This window comes from Chelonus insularis, unplaced genomic scaffold (genome assembly GCF_013357705.1).
Source record: "Chelonus insularis isolate UGA/USDA-ARS -01 unplaced genomic scaffold, ASM1335770v1 contig_85_pilon, whole genome shotgun sequence".
Classification (NCBI taxonomy): Eukaryota; Metazoa; Arthropoda; class Insecta; order Hymenoptera; family Braconidae; genus Chelonus; species Chelonus insularis.
Window position 1 is genome coordinate 249200 of NW_023276773.1, and position 14066 is coordinate 263265.

Consider the following 14066-nt stretch of genomic DNA (forward strand, 5'->3'; position numbering starts at 1 on the left):
AATGTTTTTTCATGAAAAAGTTTTTTGTTTTTTTTTTAGATTAAATCACTAAATAATTGTTATGCTACTTATGATTGTCATTTTAAATATAAAACTATTGTATTTTCAACGAAATCAAAATTATCCAGTTTGTCATCTCGGTAATATATATTATTCATACTAATTATACTAATTATTAGCATGTGATGACTACTTGGAATAAAAAAAAAAAAAAATCTTTCTTTTTTATGTTATTACATAAAACTTAAATAAATGATTGGAATGCTTATTTCAGGATGATTATTGATCATTTCCTATTTTAATTCTAATTAAATATGAAAATTTGTGCCAATTTTTTTAAATTTCATTTCAAACTATGCTAATATGTGGGTAATAAATGTCCAATGATGACAAATTTTCCTCTAGAAATAATTTTAAATTCAAGAATTCATCATAATTGGTGTTATTAAAGTGCTTCAAATGATTTTTGATTTTTCATTTAACAGTCAAAGTTCACGAGAGAGTTATAAATAAAATATTTACAGAATTGGAATAAAACATATTACGTTAATAATTTCTAAAGAAATAAAGAATAGTTAAACTGTATAAAATGTGTCAACAAGAAGGTAGAGTAGAGTGAACTGGCATAGCATAGATGATGATGAAAAATGCAGAGATGGAGATAAAAATAAGGTCAGCTATAAAACTCACAACTTTGAGTAGGTATCCAAGCAGATGCGACGTCCATTATTTTCTAATGCAAGTACAATATGGCGCTAGTTTGTGCTATGTGCTATAGCTTATGCCATCGAGTGAAGTCTAGAAGACATGTAGACGAGAAAAAATGAGAGATTGAAGAATGTTGGAGAATGAAATATTAATTTAGTACCATGTCATGAAGAATTGAGTTATGAAAATAACTACCATCATTATTCCTAGCAAATTTATACTTCAACAATTTTTCATTGCAAGATGGAAAGACATTTTGATGTGCTAGAAGAGGTGTCTTGATGTGTTATATAAGTTTGTGACTATTGATGATGTGAATTTGAAAAAAAAATATTACAATTGAGTTTGATGTATTAGAAAATTACATCAAAATGTCTATACTCCATAAACAAGTGATCAAATTGATATACCTGTATAGCTAGAGGCATTTCATAAAGTCCTGTCATTTGCTTGGTTAAATCATAACTTATAACACTACTCAACCCAACAGCAGCAGCAGCAGCAGCATCAGTGGATCCAAGAAGATACAAACACAAGGACAAACATTTTCAATGTACTTGAACTAAATCTCTCGTCTTCCTACCATGAACTAATTGACGAAAATGCTACGATAATCATACGCAAACAAGTTTAATAACAAACCCATCAACATCTTCATCAGTACCTAACATCTCTCATCCAACGTTGCCATGGGTTTAACTATTATACATGAAATGTTATATCTATATCTAGATGATGATGCTGGTACAGGTAGAACTAGAATTACATCTAGAAATCTATGCTATCCACATTAATCTCATACCATCATCATAAAACTTCCTGGAAAGGTCTACATGATTAAAGTACAGTTGAAGATGTCTTTTGGGACTTGAATAAAAAAAAAAACTGTTGGATTCTTTTTACCTTTAATATTTATATCATTTTCTTTTTTATTTATTGTTGGATACAGACTAATATACTCTGATAAAAAATGATTGAATCTTGTAGCTCGTCTACTCATCGTCCCCTTGTAGATCTCTCTCAAGTGGGGTAGAACATTGCTTGGCCTCTCTCTCTCGAACTTTCAACCCCCCAAGCTTTGAGTGTTATCGACCTATCACGACGAATTTAATGAATCGCTGATTAATTATGAGTTGCACGAAGCGAATAGATGGTTATCAGTATTTGTACGGTTTAGGGGATGTGCGTGTACAGTTCGTTATAAGGTGACCGAATGTGTCTCTGATCAAAAGCTAGACATTCACGCGAATGTTATTTAACATATTGCTTTTATGTGTCTGTTCTTTTATTACTGCTACACAAAGTCATCATGAAATGAATTTTAAATTGTTTTTTATCACCACTATTTTACAGCTGATTCACTGCTGATATTTATCCTTGATAACAGTATTTTTAATTCAGCTAATTGTTCATACTGCTCTAGGGCACTTTGCAATGAATAATCACTTGCTACATGTTCAACATTAATTTATAGATTGAGTTGTATATTTTTCTTCTAAGACTTCTGATTGTTTTTTTTTCTGGAGATATAGTGTAGAAATACATTTACACATACTGCAACTTGGAGCCTAAATTTTTGATCCTTCTAGCAATATGAGACTTGTTTGGAGACTTTATTATTAATAGTAAAGTCTTCAAGTAATTAAATTTATTTATTAAAAAAAAATAAATCATTGGTTTTAATTTCGGCCATGATTTGATATATTTTTCATCCTAGATGAACCCAGTGCAAGTGCAAAGAAGTTTACTATTTGTTATTGCAATTTATTTTGACGCTTTTAACAAATTAAAGTTTAATGGAAAAGAAAAACAACAAAAAAAAATGGATACACTAGCGCCACCATCACTAAAGAGAGGATAAAACCGGCTCGATATGCTCCGGATAGGAGTGGTTGAAAAAAAAAAGGGCGCCGGAGTGAAAGACGCGTCAGTGGCGGGCGTTAGCAACTGGCTGAAGCGCAAAAATAAAAAGCACCGCACTCTGGCATCTAGATAAAAGAGTACAAGAGTGAAAGAAACGCCTAGGACTTCCACCATGAAGCTATTCCTAGCCGCCAAACTCTCATCCCTTTTACTTACACCCTGATATATATATTCTCTCTTGCTATTATACTGATTACATTCGTTGACACTAGTGTCTATTTGTTATTCGTTGACACTACTTGCACTTTTGATGGTAATTTATGATTTACTTCTTTCTACTTGGGATTTTAAAAAATAAAATTAATATTTTATTACATCAAAAATGTGAGGAGTTGGTTGATGAAAACAGCATTGCTGGATTTTTCAGCATAGTTGAATTGCTCTAAGGGTTGTAGAAAATGAGTAACATGACTGGAAAGGGTGGTTCCATTCTCGAAAAGGGGTGAAAAATTAGCAAAATCACCCTTAAACCTAGTTTTTCATAATTTTCTTGAAAACTATAAGTGATACGTGTTCAAGTGTAATGACCTTTTTTGTCCAAAATTGCAATCCCTACAAATTTTATTTCAAACTTTTTTCTCTAAGTCTCGTGGTTTCCAAGATAATCACGAAAAAGTGAATTTTAGGGAGGTTTTTTTAAATTTTCATCCCCTCTTTGGGGTGGGAGCACTCTTTCCAGCCATGTCACTCACTCTCTACACCCTCAAAATATTCCCTCATATGTCAGCCACACTAAAAAACTCTGATTCTAGATCTACCATGACTGGACTCTAGTCTAGATCACACTACCTTCTAGCAAAATTCACTTCAATCAATCCACCAAGCAAAACCTTCCTAAAATCAATGTTATAATGATGTTAGGAAGCAAAAAAAAAAGAATCCATATCTTTCAGTGAGATAATATTTAGCATTTATTACTCCAGCAATGATTAGATTAATGGGGTTGATAAATATATCATAAATCAATCATCTTGAGAACTCCCAATCCATCAGGAGCAAGCATAAGGGATGATATCATGCACGTGGCGTATTCCCGAGTGTAAAAGTAGGCAAAAGCGAAACGAGGGTGTAGGAGATTTGAGTAAGAGAGAGACTTGTCCAATGTGGAAATCGCACGGTTGTCCCAACTCGATAGCTATCGATCCTGGTGACTCTATTCTCTCTCACCCTGTACGACTCTTCACGGGGTGAGTTATACTGTCGGTGAGGGCCAGCGTGCCGTTACGCTAGAGTAGCCTACACATACATGCTTCACCAAGAGACCGTGTATATGCTTGCGAAAACACCGATATCGTTATTTATGTATCGCAAACCAGACTATGCTGTGCTATATCTCCCTAGCGACGATCTACCCCTCTAGACCATACAATTCAACATCTATGGTCTGAGTTTGCGGCAAAGCTACGTCATTACACAGTCCAACTTTTTCCTTCTTCTGAGATTTTCAAGATATTCTTGAATGCAAGGTATTATTTCCTTGGAGCGTGAGCGTCATGTCGATGAGGATCATTTTTATTCTAATATTTGGCTAGAATAAGTGGTAGAAATGTGAGAGTTTTTCTTTTTACTCTAGACATGGTTGATAGCTCTAGACCAGTTGGAATGTTTATTGATCATTTGGGTAATGATGAATTTTCTTTTTCTATTTATTCAAAAGGAAAAAAAAGTAATGAAATGTTTTCAAACAAACTTGGATAATTTCTCTTGACATTACCAGATTGCTGAGTTGATACTTTCTTGATGCTATACCAAGGATGAGTAGTGATTAGAGGTGATTCCATTTTTCCAGCTGGGCTCTTGAACTTTCAGCAACGAGTTCTCATTATTATAAAGTCACTAACGAACCAAGGAAACTACCCCTCAAAGCCTCTTCTGATCTTTTTACATTTTATTTCTTTTCCTTTTTCCGTTCATCTCCAACCCACTCCTCATACTCCCCAGAGGAAAATGAATCAATTCCCCTTGCTAGAGAGTGTGGAGATTGAGTCAATCGCAGACAACTATCGATTTATATATTTTTTGTTACTGACTAAAAAATTTACTTTTAATCAGTATTAATGAAAATGCTTTCTTTACTGATTTTTGTTACCTTTCATCCTGGTAAATTGAATTTTTACCTTCAACTTTAGACCATTTTGTAATAAATTCAATTTTCTAACTTTGTTTTTTTTTTTTTTATCATTCTTGGAGGAAAAATTCTAGTTGAAATAGACATGGTCATGTATTTAAAGGACTGAGAAAAAGTTTACCCCTAGAAATAACTGCATATATCATGAGTTGAGAGAAAAAAAATTCTTGTTGAATTAGTTTGAAATGGTGATTAGTAGTGAAAACTTTCTCACCAAGTTTCACTAGTGTTTTATATTCTAGGTTTTAAAATGAAATAAAGTATTAGTAAATCTCTGAACGGTAATGGTCACTCTTTCTTCAATTATGATGATCTTGATTATAATTTTGTATGATAAATAATCCAACGAGAATACAAACATTTTCTATGTCAATATGATGTTTTTTTTTTAACTTAACAATTACTTTTTCAGGGATTTTCTTTTTAGATAATTTTGTTTATTCATAAATAATTGATTTTTTATTGAAAATTCATCCACGTTGACTGTGAGATCTTAAGCTTTATTGATTCAAGTAAACTTTTAATAATAAATAACATTCATAACTTTAACTACTTTTGTTTTATTTCAATTCTCCCTTAGGTGTTCGCAATTACCCCACTCTCCTCTATAAGATAACTTCAAGAATATCAAATAGAATTTAGACATCTTTTTATCTAAATCCAAAAAAAGTCTCTTTGACAACTTATTTCTAGTTGGAAACTCACAAATTATGACAAATGTAAATTTGTAGCACGAAAATTAATTTAATGATGAGTTTGTATGTTAATTTTTTTTTTCTAAGTTTTCAAAATATTTTTGGGCTTGAATTGGGCCCATTATCTCTAGTAGGGTATGCCAGTTTTGCCACTAGATGAAGTTATCATCCAGTCATGGCTGAGTATAGAACCATTGCTGGATGATAACTTTCTGCCAGTCCCAATAATGGCTCTGTTGTAGGTTCCTACTAGGGATGGGCCTCAAAAATATTTTTAAATAAATCCAAATAATAACTTCAGAAAATTAATTAAGTAAAGAAAATGTTTATTTAAGAATGACAGCTATTAATTAATTAAAGAGAAGACGTCCGGTCAACTCAAGTCTCAGTCAAAAAATAGAGATAAACCAACCCTCCTCTCGTTGTTATAAACATTTTAATCGTCAAGCAACGTCAACAACTTATAAAACTGTCGTTGGTCTAATAGTCATTAGATGGCGACATACAAATATTTGACAATATTTTTGGCCTTGATTTGGACGCATTGTGGGCCTGGAAAATCATTTGGGCTTGAATTGGGTCTCCTTTAGGCTCGCCGAAAAACCAATCATTTTTACTCGGATGATAGAATCTTGAAAATTAGGAAAAAAATCGTTCTTTGTATTTGAAAGTTGAATAAAAATTTAAAGTTTTGTCTCATTGAACTAGTTTAAAATGATGGCTGGTCATGAAAAGTTTTGTACTTCACTTACCAAACTCTTACACACTGTACAACGTCTAGCCAAAGAGGAGGCTTATGTTGAACTTTGTATGGGGTAGTGGCTACCAATTTTATATATAGACTCCTCAGTAGATTGATCGGAAAGCGATTTCGCGAAAGTTGCAAACTCAGCAAATTGAGTGGGAAAATTAATCGCCTTTTTCAGTCACGCATGAGCTGCACATGGATTGTAGTCTTTTGGAAAGTATGGTAAAGAAAAATGTCGAGGCGAAAGGAAGAAAAAAAAATATTGCAATATTGTGATAAAAAATTCCCTAGACTACAACATTCTTTGGGTCCAGTTTTAAAATACACCATAGAGTCATTGAGGTTAGCTTTTTTCTTTTTTTATTTTTTGGTAAAAAGGTTTTATCGATTTCCCAATTTAATTCCATTATTTTTTATGATATTTGTTTGCAAAGTTTTTCATAACTGTCTTGTGTATTCATATTTCAAATATACTTTGGGTTTTTTTTTAAATATCTTGAAAACAAGTCAAGCTACGTAAGTAGCTTACATAACCTTTTTTGTTGGAAATTAAATTTTCTATAAAAAAGGTCATTATAACTTTTCTTGTAAAATTTCTCCCTTCAAAGATATCCGTTTTGAAAAGTTGGCGTTGTAAATTTTACTGATATTAACATCCATAAAAATCATTTAACTTTGGCAAGAAATTATTTCTATCATTTCTTTTCATTGAGCTTGAAATGAAAATAAATAAATAAACTGAACAAAACTGAAAAATATTAGACTTTAGTTTCTGGTTGTAACAAACGCGAGATTGTTATTGCGAGGGTCTTATGAATATGTAAATTCTGGTCTGCTTTTCAGGGTAAAATTTAGTAGTTAGGGATGAAAAAGACAGAGAATGGTAGAATGCGTATAGACGAACTCTAACGAAATATCTTCCTACATTTTCCCCCATCGTCAAATTAGTTACGCCCGAAAGTAAGATTAGCGAATTTGTGATACGGTGACCTGAGCGCTTGCGGTTGTTTCCGGTTAGTTACGCATTATGCAGTGAAATATTAATTTTCTTTCGTGTAGATTTTAGAGGGGTTGCTTTCAAATAAAACGATATACATATTACATAGATTTCAAGGATTTTCCTCATTATTTAAAGTGGTGTTTAAATTGCCACATTACATGAAGAAAAAAAGAAACATCAGAATATTTTACATTTTTCTCTACCAGGAAACCATAACAGGCCCATTTCCGACCCAATACTGTCCCCCTCTAATCCAAATATAGGGCCTAATGTTGGTTTAAGTCCACCCAGTCACACTTTTCCCCTAGGGATATTATAATTTTTCCTAGGAGAAATTAAGACTGGTCCATTACTGACCCAATACTGTCCCCGTCTAATTCAAATATGGGGCCCAATGTTGGTTTAGGTCCACCCAGTCATGGTTTCCCCCTAGGGATATTATAATTTTTCCTAGGAGAAATTAAGACTGGTCCATTACTGACCCAATACTGTCCCCGTCTAATTCAAATATGGGGCCCAATGTTGGTTTAGGTCCACCCAGTCATGGTTTCCCCCTAGGGATATTATAATTTTCCTAGGAGAAATTAAGACTGGTCCATTACTGACCCAACACCGTCCCAGTCTAAGCCAATCATGATTGGGCCCAATCCTGGATCAATGTTGCTTCTTGCTAAGGTTATTAAAAGCAGTGGATTGAAGTCCCAATTGGGGAATTTTACTTTAAACTTCATTTGATATTGATTTCTCCACTATCCTTCACTGTACACATGAACAAAAAAAATAATCTCCAACGTCAGAAGAGTAAATATCATCAAGATTCGATTTGGATGAAATTTTTGTAAGATAACACACACGTATATCCCAGAGTCTGTGTCACAAATCACTCTAAGCACCATCCGACTTTAATCCGCGTCGGCTTTGCTAGGAAATTAGTCGTATCTTTTCCCTCCTTGATGTTTTCTTAAATCCAAATTTATCGCTCATTTCAAAGCGTACGTCTGGCCTCTACCGCGTCTTAAAGCCTGAGATGATGCGATAAATCAAGTAGCCATTTTATTACATCCAATCGCGCTACTATTTATTGAACCCTTTTTATTCTGGGGTTTAAACGAGGCCTCCAGTACTTCCGGCCACTTTTCAAGTGGTCTCGTGCTAGAGATGCCAAACGTTGCAGAAAGGAAAAGGAAATAAATAAAACACTAGATATTTTATAATCAAAGGGTTTATCGCGTGTTTACGTAACATTTTGGTTTGAACCCTTTTGCTCTTGTGAACTGCACCCTCTAGCTAACAAAGTCCATACCCTCGCCAAATGCAAGCTCTTTAGTATTTGCAATCATGCTGAATGTCAACGATAATGTCCGAAACATAAGCAAAGAACAAATACAAATATCTAAAGTCAAATAGATATTATATAGGGGCATGTGGATAATTGGATTTTATGCTTGGAAAATTAATAATGATTAAAAAGAATGAAAAATAATGGAATAATCGTGAATAGTGCTTTTGATCATTATTGAACTATCAGGTTGGATTAAATTAAACGAGACCTTTTATTAACAATTTTACCTTTAAACATGTGCTAACTTCATATTTGTCATGAATTAATTGCCAGTCATGTCCTAGAATGTTATCATATGTTATTGACTATACTTCTATATTGAACTTTTATTTCAGTTTGTGATAATATTTATATTCAGAACCCTTCAAATGATTATTTTCATTTCATTGAATTAGATCGAATTGATTTATTCCATTAATGGAAAATATCTAATTAATACTTACGTATTAGATATAAGAAAAAGGATTTTTTTTTTTATTTTATCATTAAGACCAAGTTTAATTTCATATCAATAATTAACTACACGTGAATAATTTCTACAACTTCCGACATTCATTTATAAATGAAAATTATCGATTGCTTGGCTGGAATTTGATCTGAAATTGAAGTAAAGGGAGACGTCAATTGATGTGAGGTTTGTAGGTCTAGGATGTTAATTATTGCGCATGATGTATACCATCATATTGTGGCTTCCGACTATGGTATTGCAGAATCACGATTCTCAATCGTTCGACGTTCCTCCATGATTATTCAACCTGAGAGTTAAATGAATAGAGAATCATCTCTACACCATTAAATTAAAAATCAATCCTTTTTTATCATTGAGGAAATAATTTATATATATATATATAAACAAAAAAAACATTCTTGAATTCTCTACAACCTTATTCTTTTGATTCTAAAAGAGCTTTTGGTTAAATATTTGCTGAATTATTTTCAATTGATTCAACAAAAATCAAGCTGGTTTTTTTTTTCTGCAATGGCTTTTTTTCCATCTCACAATAATGCTTCCGAATCAATGTATAGAGGTTAAAATATTCAAACGTATTGAATATATTGAATGAGCGAATTCATAGTGTGGCTTTTCCAAAACAAGCCTATCGATTGAAGTGTGGTTTGAAATGACCTAATTTTCAAACATCCGTTGAATTTCCTGTATTTTCTGATGTGAATGTGCAATGTAGTTTTGGGATCATGTAACGAGCCGATGTGGATCTACGACAATTCAAATGTATGAGTGCGTGCTTGGGTTCGTGACATATCGATGGATAAACGCGTCGCGTTACGTGATCACCCGGATAGAACTTGAAAGCCCTCTGGCATCAGGATCACGCAACATCGAATAATGACCAACTCTGTAGTCGTGGATTAGCAAATCCCGCACGGAATTAGGTTTACCACGACAAGGACCAGTCGTTACATTCGAAACTGCAGCTGAATTTTGGCTATTGATCGTGTTGAAGACTTTGGTGGCTTTTAGCATGGGATCAAGACCAGTTCCGGGGATAAAATGATACCGTTATCAGGCCAAAAGTCAGGATCATAGCTTTCGTGATGGCATTAATAGTTTAATCAGTTGATCTTTTAGTTATCTGATGTTTAATTATTTTTTTTATCTCTTCAAACTTTTAGTATTTTATAGTTATATTGATTTTTTTATTTTATCAATTAGTTGTGACGTTTCTGTGTGCTTTTATTTATAATTTTCATCATTTTTTGTGTAGATTAATATCGATTTGGTCTTTTGGAAAAATATTGACTATAAATATGTAAAAAAACTGTCTCTTAAGATGAATACAATTGACTCGTGTTATAAATCTGTTTACGGGGCTGTAGGAGAATAAAATTCTAAGAAATGTTATTCCCCCACCACACGGAGAAAAAGAAATTGTAAATTTTACTCCAATAAATCGTAGTCTGTCGCTTCGGGTACAAAAATGGCAATGAGCAATTGTTTGATTAGTATACATTACAACTTTTTTTCTTGTAAAAATTTTATTATGAATCAAAATTTTAAATTATACAAAAATAAAGATAAAATAATACAATTTGAATGTGTAATAAAAGTTTTACAAGAAAACATTGTATTGTACCCGAGTTAAAAAATTGGGACTCATTTTGTCTTCAGTTAGTCTTTAATCGAATTTCAATATATATTTGAGACTATAGGACTAAAAAGTCTTATTTTATCCGCGGTTTTCCATTATTAAGACAATTTGAGACTTTTGAGAAGTTTAGATTTTTTTTAAATCTCACTTTGTCCTCAAAAAAGTCTCATTTTGTTGTTATTGAGGAAAAAATGAGTTCTGTTTGAAAATTGTTTGGTCCATTAAATGAGGACAGGATGAGATACATGAAACGTTATTGGGACTTTATGGAGTAAGCAAAATGAGTTTAAAAAAAGGCTGGTGTGACAAGAAACATTGAGGCCTATCTGAGACTAAGTGGGATTTGGTTAATAAAGGCTCATGAGAACTAAATAAAACATTTGAGGTAAAGACATGTTAAATGAATACAAAATGAAGATAGTATGATTGAAAACATTGAGAATAAAATCAATTTAATATGATTGAAAATATTTAGGATAAAATGAGACTAGTGAAGATTCGATGTAAATAGGATTATGAAGACTAATTGAGACATTTAGAATAAAAGAATGTTTAAATCAGACCAAAGTCAGTCTAAATAGTTTACTTCAAGATAAAACGAGTCCCAATTTTTTGACTCGGGTATATTAATCGAACAATTGCAATTGTTCATACAATTCCTTTTTCTCCGTGCATTATTTATTGTTTTTATTCCTAGTACAGTAAGAGTGCAATTTAATTGGCAAATCTAATCTCCCATTTTGGACCAAGGTTTTTTTTATCAATAACTTTTTAAATATTCAAAAATCGACAATATTTTATGGGACATTTTGTATTCTTTACCATACAACGAAGATTTTTTCACTCCACTTTTCTTATTTTCGACCTATTTGTTGAAATATTCGATCTCAAACAATGAAAAAGAGCGCGCTAACTATTTTACAGTTATCATGCCAATCTGTCGGTATTACAGAATTTTTTTTCAATCGATAACGATCGTTACCGATCGAATGACATATTTTTAGTGTACCTTTTGGTGGCAATGGTTGAGAAAAAAAATTATTCTTGAGAAGCTAAATGTATTATTTTTAAAACATAAATTTCCATAATAATGCAAAAATGATTTCCTTAATTACTATCCTAATATACAACATTATTTCCAAATGTATACATTGAATGTCTGTGTTCACAAAAGTATTTACTTCATATTTAGTTGCGTATTAAATTAGCTAAAGTTTGTTGGCTTGTTCTAGAATTGTTTAACAGTTTGTTTGTTGGAATTACACTGAAGACTTAGCAATTTAGCTGTTACAGTCTATAGCAAACTTAAGAGCTATGAATTAATTATTCGCTTGCTATTAAGAAAATTTAAATATAATAAAAAGTTCATGTGTTTGATGAGTGTAAAGAAATTTATAGGCTTGGGTTTATTTTAGTGTAAGTTAGGTACGAGGAAATGAACGTTGAGTAGAACGTATGAAATATTAATAAATCGTCATTGGGTGGAAAAACTTGATAATCCAGTAGAAGTTTTCTTCAGGTAAAATATATTCACAAACTTTCCAGACTCACTTATATTACTAGAGAACTGTGTGATTTTAGACTCACTCGCCATCTTCTCTTTCTTTCTCTCTCTCTCTCTCTCTCTTTCAGTGTTATCTCTATGATGAAACGACTTTATTTTGAAATTAAACGCAAGACTAAGAGAAAGATTTTCATCAAAATCTATGTAATCTTATAAATTATTCATCAATCTTAGCAAGTACTTAAACCAAACAAAAAAAAAAAATGAAATACGATGCTGATTGTTTCATCGTCGAGAATTTTGTTACAAGGTTTAATATTTTTTTATCATCCTAAAAAGTTTGGGAATTTTTTTTAAGAGCTATTTATAAATGTTCAATGAAATTAGGTGTTAATTTTTATCGCGAAATATTTAATATTAATAATGTTATACATTTTTTAAACAACTCAAGTAGGTCAGGTCAAACAAAAAATTTATTCAATCTAATTTTAATTTTTTTTTTTCTATTAAAATAACTAATCAGGAAATATTAATTTTCATTTAAAAAATGATTAAGTGACTAATTAATGTTGAAAATATTTTTTTATGTTGGATATTCTTTAAAAAGAATTTAGTAACTATTTCGTCATTCCAAGTGAATATTTACTATTTGTTGCATTGCTCAGTGACGCGATGGGAAATAGTAAAATTTCACTGGTTGAACCAGTAAAATAATACTTTACTAGTTGAATTAGTCTATTAATAACAATCGAACGAGTAAATTTGACTAATTGGAGTAGTGAATAAGAAGATATATCTATACATTCATATATGCACCAATACATGGACATAATCCGATGATTAGAGATTTCATTCATTCATTCTTATTTATTTCATTTAAAAATATCCATAATTATTCATCAAATGACAATACAACTTATCTCATCTTTAAAATATCTATCGAATAGGAATATTATTTATCTTAAAAAAAAGTCACTCACAACCTAAGGATTATTCTGGTGATTTCATATTCATCATATTTACATGCAGAGACGACACACAACTTTTTGTCTTGATGTTCATCTTGAAAATATATTTATCAATGAATCCATAGAAATAATTCAATTTCTCTGGGTAAACTGTACACACTCGAGACTGCACATTGATAAATAATCATAAAACATCGAAATGCACGACATCATCAGCCAAAACCCTGGAATGAATTTTCAAGATTTTCACCGACTTAATTAGTAAATGGGCTGTGATTTAAAAAAAAACTGTCTCAAAATAAGCTCAGAGGTTTATTCACCCTTTATCACAACGTAAATAACCGTTTATAGAATTATAATGGATTTGCAAATTTATTTGTTCAAATTTCACGCGGACAAAGTCGTGGGTGAAGGTTAGTTATAAATATTTCTTCTAATTTAAAGATGTAAATAAAAAATGTGGCAGTTTGTTTTAGCAAAAGTCGTTAATCAAAAGGTCAAAAGATAGTGAAAAATAGCTTATTCTAAGTCTAGAAATACTGAATGACATTTAAAAGTTAAAAATAATGACGAAAATTGGTGATTTTTTTCTACAAACATCTTCAATAAACAGTCGTAAATCGAGTTGGGTGATATATTACACAACGTAACTCCATCTTCTTCTTTTCTATTAATAAAAGTACTGAAATAATCCCTTCAACTTAATCCCTTCATTGTATGTATGACCACTACTTTCACGACATCTCTAATATCATGCATAAGTGACACTTCCATAGATAGAAGTAGAGCATGGCAATAGAAGCGGAACGATAAACCTATAGAAAAAGAAAAAAAAAGACGAAAGAAGAGACCTATGAAGAAAAGAAGGAATAGTGCATTAGCTATCAACCCTTGCCGTTGAAATATGAAAGCTTCTCTCAGGCACAGCTGGTTAGAGTTTGA

General features: G+C 31.8%; 1 protein-coding gene across 8 annotated transcripts in view; it reads left to right on the forward strand.

Moving 5' to 3' along the window:
• Positions 1 to 14066, forward strand: part of Ten-m (teneurin transmembrane protein Ten-m) — a 272219-nt gene that overhangs the window by 182635 nt on the left and 75518 nt on the right. The window contains exon 1 of one of the 8 annotated variants that reach the window (XM_035090695.1): positions 100 to 140. The exons of the other annotated variants lie outside the window; for them this stretch is intronic. The gene's annotated coding sequence lies outside the window, so the exon portion shown is untranslated. Of the gene's footprint in view, positions 1 to 99; positions 141 to 14066 lie in introns of those variants that run through there. 8 annotated transcript variants of the gene reach the window in all.